General features: G+C 46.5%; 1 pseudogene across 1 annotated transcript; it reads right to left on the reverse strand.

Moving 5' to 3' along the window:
- Window positions 1–482: 482 nt before the first annotated feature.
- On the reverse strand, window positions 483–973 carry LOC307113641 (jun dimerization protein 2-like; annotated as a pseudogene). The gene has a single exon. The product of its transcript is annotated as a jun dimerization protein 2-like (transcript).
- Between the last annotated feature and the right edge of the window lie 11,611 nt (window positions 974–12,584).

Consider the following 12,584-nt stretch of genomic DNA (forward strand, 5'->3'; position numbering starts at 1 on the left):
GGTGGGTACAGCAGGGCCTGGCACTGTGCCCTTCTCCAGCCTTGCATCAGGGTCAGGGTCAGGGTCAGGGCTGGGGTAAGCAGATTGCAGTTTCACTCTGAGTTCCATACTCAGCCTAATTTTGGTTGCAACTCATGGCTTTTTCCTGGCTGCTTGGAGGTCCCTTGGGTGGGTGCCCTGGTAGAGAGGCTGAAGAAGTGCCCACAGCTGCCTGGTTGGGTGTCTCTCTGGCCCAGAGCCTCTGTCCTGCCTCCTGCAAGCCTAGCCCCAGGCAGAACAGCCCCCACTCAGGACTACTTTGGTCTCAGCGCTTGGTCCTGGGTTTCATCAGCCAGGGTTTCTTCCCCTGGTGTGGCTGATCTGAGTTTCACAAAAAAAGCCTGGCCGATGCTGGCTGTGCTGAGCCTCATTGAAGGGTTTTTCATGCAGCAAGGAAGATCCCTCTGGGACCCTCCTCCTCCTCTGCTCCTCCCAGCCCATGGTCATTTCTTCTCCAGCTGCTCCAGCAGAGGGTTGCCTTCTGAGTCAGGGTCTTAACGCTATCGATCCTGACGATGCAGGTGGGGCGTTGCCGGTTGAGCATCAGCATGAGCTGCTGCCACTTCTGCTTCAGCTCCTGCATCTGGGTTTTCAGCTCCTCATTCATGAGCTCCAGCCACTCAGATTCCCACTGCAGGAACTCCTTCCTCTCCTTCTTCTTGTTCTGGCGTGGGGCTGCCGCCACTTTGTTCTTTTCCCAGCGCCTTTTCCTCTGCTCCTCTTCCTCGTCTAGCTCACTTTTCACAGGTTGAGGCCTCTTGCCCAGTTTCACCTCCAGGAAGTGCAAAGGGGCGATCCTGGCCCCAATGTTGTGGATGTCAGCGTATTCCACCTCCTCTGCAGTCAGGGCTGAGCTGGGGAGTCCGGTCAGGGGGCCGAGCCCTGGCAGAGAGCCCGCAGTCATGGAAGGGTCCGGGATCTGCCCAGGCACCATAGCAGGAGGAGTAGCAGTCCAGCCCTGCAGAAGCTGCGGGGATAAGCTGCGACCCTGGGCCTGGGCCAGGCTGCAGGCGCCATGCCCGCTCAGTAGCCGCCATGGCACCAGCCCCGCCCTGCAGCGTCCACCGCCGCCAGTGCCTCCCATGGCAGCTGCCCTGCGTCCCTCCGCAGGCTGTGGCCTGGGTCTCCTTCTTTGAGGTGATGGATCGTGGGGCTCTGCCTGCCTGCCTCATCACTCCCAACCGCTCACCTGCCTACCTGATTGCCCCCAGCTGCTCGCCTGCCTACCTGATCACCCCGAACCTCTCTCCTGCCTACCTGACCACCCTAACAGCTTGCTGGGGGGTGGGGCCAGCCCAGCTAGGGGCCGTGGTGGTTCTGGTCTCTGGTCGTTCTGGTCATTATGGTCACTGGGCTTTTATTATATAGGATAGTACTGGAAGTTCCAACGAGCAATCAGCAAGAGAAAGAAATAAAAGGCATCCAAATTGGGAAGGAAGAGGTAAAATTGCAGATGACATGATTCTTTTATACAAAACCCTCCACCAAAAAACTAGAAACAATGTAGTAAAGTTACAGAATACAAAATCAATATAGAAAAATATATTGCATTCCTATTTATTAACAATAAAATTTCAGAAAAAAATTAAAAACAATTCCTTTTTGCAATTGTTACAAAAAGAATAAAATAGCTAGGAATAAACTTAACAAAGAATGTAAAGGGCCAACACATTAGAAACTGTAAAACATTTTTAAAAGAACTTGAAGAAGACACAACGAAATGGAAAGATATTCTGTGTTCATGGATTGGAAGAATCAACATAGTTTAAATGGTCATATTACCCAAAGCAATACATGGAGTTAATCTATTCCCCATCAAAATACCAATGGCATTTTTTAAAGATATAGAACAAAAAATCATCAAATTTTATGGAACTACAAAAGATTCCGAAAGGCAAATCAATCCCAAGGAAAAAGAACAAAACCAGAGGTATCACACTGCCTGGCTTAAACTTTTACTACAAAGTTACATTAAACAAATAGTATGATATTGACAAAACACACACACACACAGACCAATGGAATGGAAATGAGACCCCTGAAATAAATAAACCCACATGCATATGGACAAATAATTTTTAACAAAGGAGCCAAAAATGTACCTTGGGGAAAAGAAAGCCTCTCCAATAAATAGTACTGGGAAATTGGAAAGCCACATGCAAAAGAATGAAACTAGACTGCAGTTTGTCACCATACACAAAAATTAACTCAAAAAAGAACAGAGACCTATATATAAGTCCTGAAACAAGAAATTACATAGGAGAAAACATATGTCTGAACTTATGTATGGACCTTGGTTTTAGAGAGGATTTTATGAATTTGACCCCAAAGGCAAAGGAAATAAAAGCAAAAATAAATGAATGGGACTATATCAAACTAAAAAGCTTCTGCATAGCAAAAGAAACCATCAACAAAACAAGAATGCAACCAACCAAATGGGAGAAGATATTTGCAAACAACACCTCTGATAAGGGGTTAATATCTAAAATATATAAAGAACACATACAACTAAACAGCAAAAAAGCAAAGAATCCAATTAAAAAATCGGCAGAGAACCTGAACAGACACTTCTCCCAAGAAGAAATACAAATGGCCAACAGATATATGAAAAGATGTACAACTTCACTAGCTATTAGAGAAATGCAAATCAAAACTACAATGAAATTCCACCTCACACCTTACAGAATGGCTATTATCAGTAAGGCAAGTAATAACAAGTGTTGGAGAGGTTGTGGAGAAAAAGGAACCCTCCTTCACTGCTGGTGGTATGTAAACTGGTACAGCCACTTTTGAAAACAGTATGGAGCTTCCTCAGAAAGTTAAGACTAGAGTTACCATATGACCCAGCAATTCCTCTTCTGGTATCTACCCTAAAAATTTTAAAATATTTATTTGTAAAGATATATGGACCCCTTTGTTCATTGAAGCAATTTATACAATAGCCAACACATGGAAACAACTTAAGTCTCTTTTGATGGATGACTGGATAAAGAAGATGTGGTACATATAAACAAGGGAATACTACTCAGCCATAAGGAAGGATGAAATACTGCCATTTTCAACAACATAGATGGACCTAGAGGGTATTATGCTAAGAGAAATAAGCCAGACAGAGAAAGACCAATACCATATGATTCCAATTATATGTGGAATCTGAAGAACAAAGAAACAAACAACCAAAACAGAAACAAATTCATATATACAGAGAACAAACTGATGATTTCCAGAAGGAAGGTGGGGGGTGGGGGGGGAACTGGGTGAGAAAGTGAAGGGACCACGTACAGATTGGTAGTTACAAAACAGTCAACGGGGTGTAAAGTACAGCATAGGAAAAACAGTCAACAATATGTATAGTGCCAGGTGGGTACCATACTTAGAAAAAATATATGAATAATAAAAATGGCAGTAACTAAATACCTATCAATAATTACTTTAAATCTAAATTAATTACATGCTCTAATAAGAAGACAGGGTAGCTGAATGGATAAGAAAACAAGATCCACACATATTCTGCCTGCAACAGACCCACTTCAGATTGGAAGACACAGCCTGAAAGTAAAGGGATGGAAAAAGCTATTTTCTGCAAATGGAAATGAAAAAAATATGGGGTAGCAATACCTCTAACAGGCAAGATGGACTTTAAAACAAAGGCTATAGGCAAGCAACAAAGAAGGACCCAGCAATTCTACTTCTGGGTATTTATCTGAAGAAACCCAAAACGCTAATTAAAAAAAAAAAATGCATCCCTATGTTCACTGCAGCATTATTTACAACAAGAGGCCTGGTGCATGAAAATTCATGCACTGGGGGGGGGGGGGGGTTCCCCTCAGCCCAGCCTGTCCCCTCTCACAGTCTGGGAGCCCTCAGGGGATGTCCTACTGAAGGCTTAGCCACAGTCTTACCTCCCTCTGCAGGAGGCGACCAGGCTGATCAGGGAAAGGCACCACCCCCATTCCCCCGCTGCTGCTGCCACTGCCAGCCGCTGCAGCCACCAAGGTGTTTTCATCAACACGGAGTCCAGTCCCTTCAGCACAAAAAAATAACAACTTTCTTTAGGCATTTTCAAGATGTGTCTTTCATAGGATATGGCCTTTCTTTCTTTCTTTTTCTTTCTTTCTTTCTTTCTTTCCTCGCCTGAATATGTTTTTCCATTGATTTTTAGAGAGCATGGAAGAGAGAGGGAAAGACACAGAGAAACATCAATGTGAGAGGGACACTTCAATTGGTTGCCTCCTGCATGAGCCCTGACCTGGGCCCAGTCGCTATGAGATGCATTGACCACCTCTTGGTCCCTCCTCCCAGCCTGCAGGCTCCAATCATGGAGAACGGGGAATCAGGGGAAACCAGGGTGGGTGGTGAGGGGGCGGGACTGGGGACTGGCAAGAAGGTGGAAGGCAGACTTCTTGGTCCCTCCCCATGGCCTGAAGGCTCTGATTGCTGGATGGCAAACAGGGAACCACGGGGAACCGGGGTGGGTGGCGGTGGGGCGGGACTGGGGACTGGCAAGCAGGTAGAAGGAAGACCTCTTGGTCCCTCCCCACGGCCTGAAGGCTCTGATTGCTGGATGGTGAACAGGGAACCACGGGGAACCGGGGTGGGTGGTGGTGGGGTGGGACTGGAGACTGATCGCAGGCTAGGCCTAGGGACCCTACCCACGCACAATTTCATGCGCCAGGCCTCTAGTATTATAATAACTATATAGGGTGCCAGGTGAATATTAGACTCATTGAGGTGATCACCTTGTAAGTTATGCAACTATCCAATTACTATGTTGCACACCTGAAACTAACATAATATTGTATGTCAACTGTAATTAAAAAATAAAATTTTTGAAAAAATAAAATGTGCACATTTAAATATCAACATGGTTACTGTTATTAAATTTAAACATGTCACTGAGCTTCCTGATAATCAGGGAACATAGTCTGTTTTATTGTAGTCCTTGTTTGTTTTCTTTTAAAGGAAGACAAATCTTTAAAATAGTTCCTAAGCAACAGGGAGCCATCCAAGGGTTTTGAACAGAACCATGTTAGGAATGCTTGGCAGACAGGATAAAGCCACCTCTTCCCCCAGTGCCTCCCAGATGTCCACCTCTAAACCCTCAGAACCTATGAATATGCTGCCTCACCTGGCAAAGGGACTTGGCAGGTGTGATTAAATTAAAAATCTGGAAACAAAACAATTATTCTGGATTATTCTGATGGGTTCAATGTAATCACAAGGGTCCTAATACAAGAGAGGCAGTATGCTGAGTCAGAGAGTGGCAAGTGACCAAGGAGCAGGGGAGACGAAGTCAGGAAGTGAATCTTCCCCTAAAGGAACCAGCAGTGCAGACACCGCATCGTAGAACTTCTTGCCTCAACAACTCTAAACTGGTCAATTGGTGTTGTTTTAAACACTTAAGTCTGTGGTATAAAGCCAATTTTCTTGTAGATACTATCCTAGCATCACTTGTAGAATCAAACTTTTCACAACCGATGGAAGCATGGGGTGGGTTCTCCTGCTTGTATGAAAAGGTTGAGCCGCCCAGTGGCTGGGCAGCTGCCCAGACTCAGAGCGTGTGGGCTCTGCCTCCCGCTCACAGTCAGCTGACAGGTTGGCCCACACTTGCTTCTCAACTCTCCAGGGCATGGCCCCTAGAATGAGGAGGCTGCTTCTGAAGAATCGCATCAAGGCGTGTGTGAAAGTTTGTCAGAGTGGAAAGGAAGAAAGGAGGGTGAGTTGTTCTGCCAGGTACATGTTCCACGCACTTAATGAGAGCCGAAGCACGTGAAGAAGTGAGTTGGAATCATCACTAATGAGACGCGGGATTGCAAGTGAGGCTACGGAGAAGGCAAAGGCATGAGATCACAACGATGGTACATCAGCTCTGTCACCAGGGCCGTGGGTGTGTGGCGAGCCTCGAGGGCCCAGAGCAGGTGCCCCCCCTTCCACGGGAGCAAAGTGAACTGGGCTTTCCGGCGTCTGAGGGCCACAGGGGCCTGCTCTGAAGGAGCCCCGTTAGCCGCGTGGCCACGCCCTTATTGGAGTTGCACAGCCAGACCTGCTCTGGTTTAAGTTCCAGGAGAGGTCACTGGCCATGCCAGGAATATTGGTTTTATTTTTATGGAGACAGGAAATGTAATCCATCCTGTTTCCATGTACAGTAAATCCTCACTGAGCATTGTTGGTAGATTCTGCGACTTTGAGAGAAATGACGCATAATGAAACCAGCTTTACCACAGGCTAATTCACATAAACAAGAGTTACGTTCTGAAGGCATCGCATCCACATCATACACGATTTTGAGAGCTTCTTGGAAGGTTCTAGCAGGGAGAGCAGCTGCCAGGTACCCAGGGCTGAAGAAAAGGCCTCTCCTCTCGGGGAAGGTGAGCAGGCAGTCTCAGGAGGGACCCGGGTGGGTCGGTGAGGGAGGAGGGGGACACCCGCTTCGCCAGCCAGCCCAGCCCTGGCCATCAGGGGGGTGACAGATGTGGCAGCCAGATCACCCTCACACCCATATAAAACGATTCTGAAGGAAAGGACATTATCAAGGACCTGCTGCGGGAGGGTCACTGGCATGCAGATTTCCAGGTGAAACGCCAAGCCGTCCTCCACTGGTCAGAATAGTAGGAGAATGGCTGTTTTGCTGACGTATCCCTGTTGTGTTCTGTCTTTGCCTGATTGACCATCACCTTGTAGCTCTGCATGAGGTCTGGAGTCCCTGTGCATTTTGCTGCAGCCTTGGGTAGAGGCGGGGGGCGGGGGAGCACAAGGGGAACATAAGGTCCAGGTTGGGAACCACGCGTATCTCTTTTCAGAGGCGTGTATGTGAAGCTGGATTGAGAAGCTTCTTAGTTCCTGAAGCTTCTGCACTCACAGCACAACCTGTGGTGGGCTCTGCCGACCAATGTCTGAGGACTGAATGTGAATTTGGCTCAGCAGGCATTTTTAGCCTCCACTTATCTAGCCAGGCAATTCAGTTAGGCCAAGTCTTATTTATCACCATGACCTAGATCAGAGGGTGGTAAACTTTCCCTTAACAGACCAAACAGTAAATACGGTAGGCATTGAGGGCCAAGCAGCACAATCAAGGCTATTATATCCATGCTTAAATAATCACTTACAAGGTGAACATTTGCTTGGCCAATATACTCAGTGGTTAGAGCATCTGCCCATGCACCAAAGGATTGCAGGTTCGAATCCCAGTCAGGAGCACATACCTGGGTTGCAGGTTTGATCCCAAGCCCAGTCAGGGCGCATGCATGGGGCAATCAATCGATGTGTCTCTCTCACATCTCTCTCTCTCTCTTTCTCTCTCTCGCTCTCGCTCTCGCTCTCTTTATTTCTCTCTCTCCTTCCCTCCCTCCCTTCCTTCCACTCTAAAATCAATGGAAAATATCTTCAGGTGAGGATTAACAAAACAAAAAAATGTGAATATTTAATTTTTTATTTTATTGATTTGAGAGGAAGGGAGAGGGAGAGAGGGAGAGAGGGGGAAGAGAGAGAAAGAGAGAGAGAGAGAGAGAGAGAGAGAGAGAGAGAGAGAGAGAGAGAAACATCGACTTGTTGTTCCACCCATGTATGCATTCATTGGTTGACCTCTGTACATGCCCCGAACAGGGATGACCCTGCAACCCCCGCACATTGGGACGATGCTCCAACCAACTGAGCTACCCGGCCAGGGATAAAATGTGAACATTTAAAAATGTAAAAGAATATTCTTAACTCATGGGCCCTATGGAAAGATGCTATGAATTAGCCCAAGGGCCATGCTTTGCAAACCTCTGATTTACATAATTAAGAAAACCTAATCATAAATGGGGAGAGAAACCCATTTGGTTTTGAGCTATTAGCAAAACCCAATAGTTTGAACTATTCCCCAGTCATTCAAATTATTTACAAAAAAGTCCATGCACAGTCATGCGCCTCATAACAACATTCTGGTCAACAAGAAACCTCATATACGATGGTGGGCCCATAAGATTACAATGGGACTGAAGAATTCCCAGCGCCACAGCACAGCACGTTCCTCACGGGTGTGTGGTGATGCTGGTGTTAACACACCTACGGCTCTGACAGTCATACAAAGGTTCAGCACATACATCATCTTTGATCATGACAATACATGACTATGCTGCTGGTTTATGTGTTTACTGTACTTTTATGGTTATTTCTACTTGCAGAGACTGCGCTGTGTTGCGCAGGCAGCGGCCTCACACATCTCGTGCTTACTGAGTCCAGATGGCATCATCATCTCTTGACTTCACCTCGCGTGGTCTTGTGCAGCAACACGCTGGGCAGGCTGGTAGCCTGGGAGCAACAGGCCAGACCACCTGGGCTTGTGTCAGTGCCCTCTGCGATTTCGCACAATGATGGACCCGCCTAGCAACACACTGCTTGGATGCATCCCCGCTGCTAAGTGGCACGTGACTGCAGCTGCCTGCCAGAGCCCGAACCTACTGTGTACAGGCAGGTGCCAAGCAGCACGTGGAGCTTCAGGGGTCTCTGCTAGTAAAGGCAATTGGGGAATATTGATACACGCCAACGCCCACCAAGTTCTTCAGAATACCAGGATGGAGGGTATGTTACATTGTTACCCTGGTACCAAATGGTAATGGCGGTGTTAAACAATAGTGAAAGCTATGCTAATTGATATCACCAGTTAGCCAACTTTGATGTGCAGTTTTGCCTTCTCTAATTAACATTTTATAAATGCTATCTGCTTCTAAGTGTCCCATTTTGATTCATAGCAATCTGTTGGCATTACACATGAACTGGAAAAAAATATGGAGCCTTCTGCTTCAAGTATCCTAATTTACATGCTAAATCAGAAGGTCAAAATGAATCTCTGTCATCTTTAGAGCCCTGTGCGTTGGCCCAGAAGTAAAAGGCAACACGTTGGTTTTTGGTCATGCGTGTGTGTGTGTGTGTGTGTGTGTGTGTGTGTGTGTGTGTAATAACTCTGTGTGAGTTTACAACTACAAAATCTAGTGCACTGGAAGATAAAGACTGTGACCGTTCTTCGGTGTGATGAGCTTCGTTTGAATTGAAAATTGTTCTTCGTTCTGATGGCGGTGGAGCAGCAGATGGCTGAAGTTACCATAAATACGTAAGCTCTGCATTGAAGAGCAGCCAAAGCACAAGTGCTGACCAGCCCAGTCCAGAGGGAGAACCTGCTGACACACACAGAGGGGTGGGAACCCTTCCCACAGGGAGTGCTGAGCAGGTGGGACCCCCCACCCCAGCTTTTCTGCACAGTAACACAGAGTAACACAGAGAGCACGCGGCCAGGAGCCAGCCTCTCTTCCGATTAAATGACCGCACTCACAATACAGAACTTGCAGGAGAGTTTCAGGGGCTTTCTTCTTTGGAAATGTGCTGTCCAAAACCAAGCTCACTGTTAAGATGAAGAGCTGTGCAATGCAGGCGAGAACTCGGATGCGAAGTTTGCTGAAACCCAAGTGCAACTTTCCACGATTCTCTAGGTCCTGTGACCTTTCCCCCGTTCCCTGGTACCTATTTTCGTACCTGAAATAGGTACATGTAAAAGGATAACATAATAAAGATATTTAGCAACATAAAAATGTCTTTATTGACAATCCCCCTCGTTGTGAACTACAAAGGTAGCTTATTTTATATCTACTGCAGCCTGTCATCATATTTTGTACTTAACAGGCTTCAATAAATACATGTGTATGAGCTCCATGGGTCTGGTGGCAATGCCCATTATGTCCTGTGCTAGACGACTAGAAACGCAGAGATGGATAATCCAGAGGACAGCCTTCCCCTCCCTGTGCTTCTACAGAACTGGTTTGAAACTGCTGCCTTGGGCGAAAAGATGGCGACCGGCAGGAAGGTAGGGAGAGAGAGAGTGTGAGTGAGGAACTCATAGAGGAGAGTGTAGACGTGTGTGGTGTGTGTGTGTGTGTATGAGCTAGGGTCAGTTAGATTCTGCAGGTCTTCCAAGGGGCTCCCTAACCGGGCAGTCCTAGACGGCGGAGCCTCGCACACAAAGCGGACACTTCTCGGCGGCTGGTGCGGACGCGGAGACCACGCCATCTTGAGAAACAGAGCTGCCTGAGACTCGGATCCTGGCTTCTGACACAAACCAGGACCCTGCAGCCACTGGGGACAGAGAACTGCTATCACAGCTTCAGACCAACAAACAACAAGAATCAAGACTTCCCCGCAGATTTCCGTGAGTCAAAGAGCAAAACCCCCTCCCCACAGGCGTGCAGATAGCGCAATAATAACTGATAGACCCGCCCCTCGTCCAGGCTGCAGAGCTTTGCGCAGGGACGCGCTCCCCCTTAGGGAATTTGGCGTGCGCCGGACAGAAGCAGCTCCCTGTCGGGGAAATCTGTCAGTGCGCACAGAGGGCTCCCCTTCGGGGAATTCGGGGGAATTTGGCTTGTGGGTCACAGCTCCCCCTTCGGGGAATCTTAGAGCATGCACAGAGGGGCTTCCCTTTGGGGAATTTGGCGCGCAGGACAGACTCCGCCCCCCTTCCGGGACTCTGGGAGAGTGCACGGAGCCAGCTCACCTTCAGGATTTTAAGAATGTGCGCTCTAGCCGGTTTGGCTCAGTAGAGAGAGCACACACAGGACGCAGCTCCACTTCAGGGAATTTGGCATCCCAGACACAGCTGCCTGGGATCCCTGACTCACAGCGCATCCACACTAAGAGCCAGCGACCCCAATTGTTGGTGCATGCACACACAGGGACCCTAATTCTCAACGAGAAACTGCACAAGGCAAAAGAGACTTTGACACTCGAGTCTTGGTCCAGACACAGTGAAACTCTGACTCCTGGCACATGCTAAGGATCTCATTTTCGGCACATACCAACAGTGTGGTGCAGACAGGGACCCTGATTCTAAGTGTGCACATGAGACCACACGGAACACTGGGGACACTGACCCTGGGCAAGTCTGGTTCCCACCAACCAAAGGCAGCCACACGTCCTAGTGTCAGAGCACTTCAGTGAAACTCGGGTGGAGCGAAGTCCCCACAGCACACGGCCCAGGTCCATGCAAACGGAAGCTTGAGCTTTCTGGTGATAGCCAGAATGGGCAAACGAAATAACTCACAGAGGAAAGAAAATGTGGAGTCGCCAAGAAAGGAAATTAGTGAAACTGAAGCTTGCAACATGACCGAAAAGGAGTTCAGAGTAATGGTCATGTAATTTATACATCGGATGGATGAGAAAATCAACAACTTATGCAAGAATCAGGAAGAAATGAAAAGTGACATAGCTACAATCAAAAACACGATGGAAAGTTTCAACAGTAGACTACAAGAAGCAGAGGACCGAATTAGTGAGTTAGAAGATCAGGTACAGAAACAAGCTCAATCTGAACAGCAATTGGAGAAAAAAATTAAAAAGCAGGAGGAAAGCCTAAGGGAGCTTCAGGACAACATGAAACGAAGTAACATGCGTATAATAGGGCTGCCAGAAGGACAAGAAGAGCAGCAGGGATTAGAAAATCTATTTGAAGAAATAATGACAGAAAACTTCCCTGATATGGGAAAGATAAAAGTTACGCAAGTACAGAGAGTCCCAAGCAGGATCAACCCCAAAAGACCCACACCAAGACATGTCATAATTTCAATGGCAAATATAAATGATAAAGAGAGAATCCTAAAGGCGGCAAGAGAGAGACAGAGAGTTACCTACAAAGGAACACCCATCAGATTGTCAAATGATTACTCAACAGAAACACAACAAGCTAGAAGTGAATGGAAGGAGGTATACAAAGTGTTGCAAAGCAAAGGACTGAATCCAAGAATACTATATCCAGCAAGACTATCAATCAAAATTGAAGGGGAAATCAGGAGCTTTGCAGACAAAAAAAGGCTCAGGGAGTTTATCACCACCAAACCAGCAATGCAAGAATTGCTAAAGGGAATACTGTAAAAAGAAGAAATAAACAGGTAAGAAGGAATACAGACACAAAAATAGATATGACTACAAAGAAATACCTTTCAGTAATAACTTTAAATGTAAACGGACTAAATGCTCCAATCAAAAGACATCGAGTAACTGTATGGATAAAAAAACACGACCCATATATATGCTGTCTACAAGAGACCCACCTCAGAACAAAAGACTCACACAGATTGAAAGTGAAGGGATGGAAAAATATCTTTCAGGCAAATGGAAATGAAAAAAAAGCTGGGGTAGCAATACTTATATCTGACAAAATAGACCTCAAAGTAAATGCCATAACAAGAGATAAGGAAGGCCACTTCATAATACTAAAGGGAGAAATCCAACAAGAAGAAATAATCCTGGTAAACATATACGATCCCAATATAGGAGCACCCAAATACATAAAAAAACTCCTGGAGGATATCAAGGGAGAGATTAATAGCAATACAATCATAGTAGGAGACTTTAATACCCCACTATCACCACTGGACAAATCCTCTAAACAAAAAGTCAGCAAAGAAACAGCAATCCTAAATGACTCACTAGACCAGATGGAATTAATTGACATCTTCAGAACATTTCACCCCAAAGCCACAGAATATACATTCTTCTCAAGTGCACATGGGTCATTT

Source organism: Cnephaeus nilssonii, assembly GCF_951640355.1.
Source record: "Cnephaeus nilssonii genome assembly, chromosome: 17".
NCBI lineage: Eukaryota > Metazoa > Chordata > Mammalia > Chiroptera > Vespertilionidae > Cnephaeus > Cnephaeus nilssonii.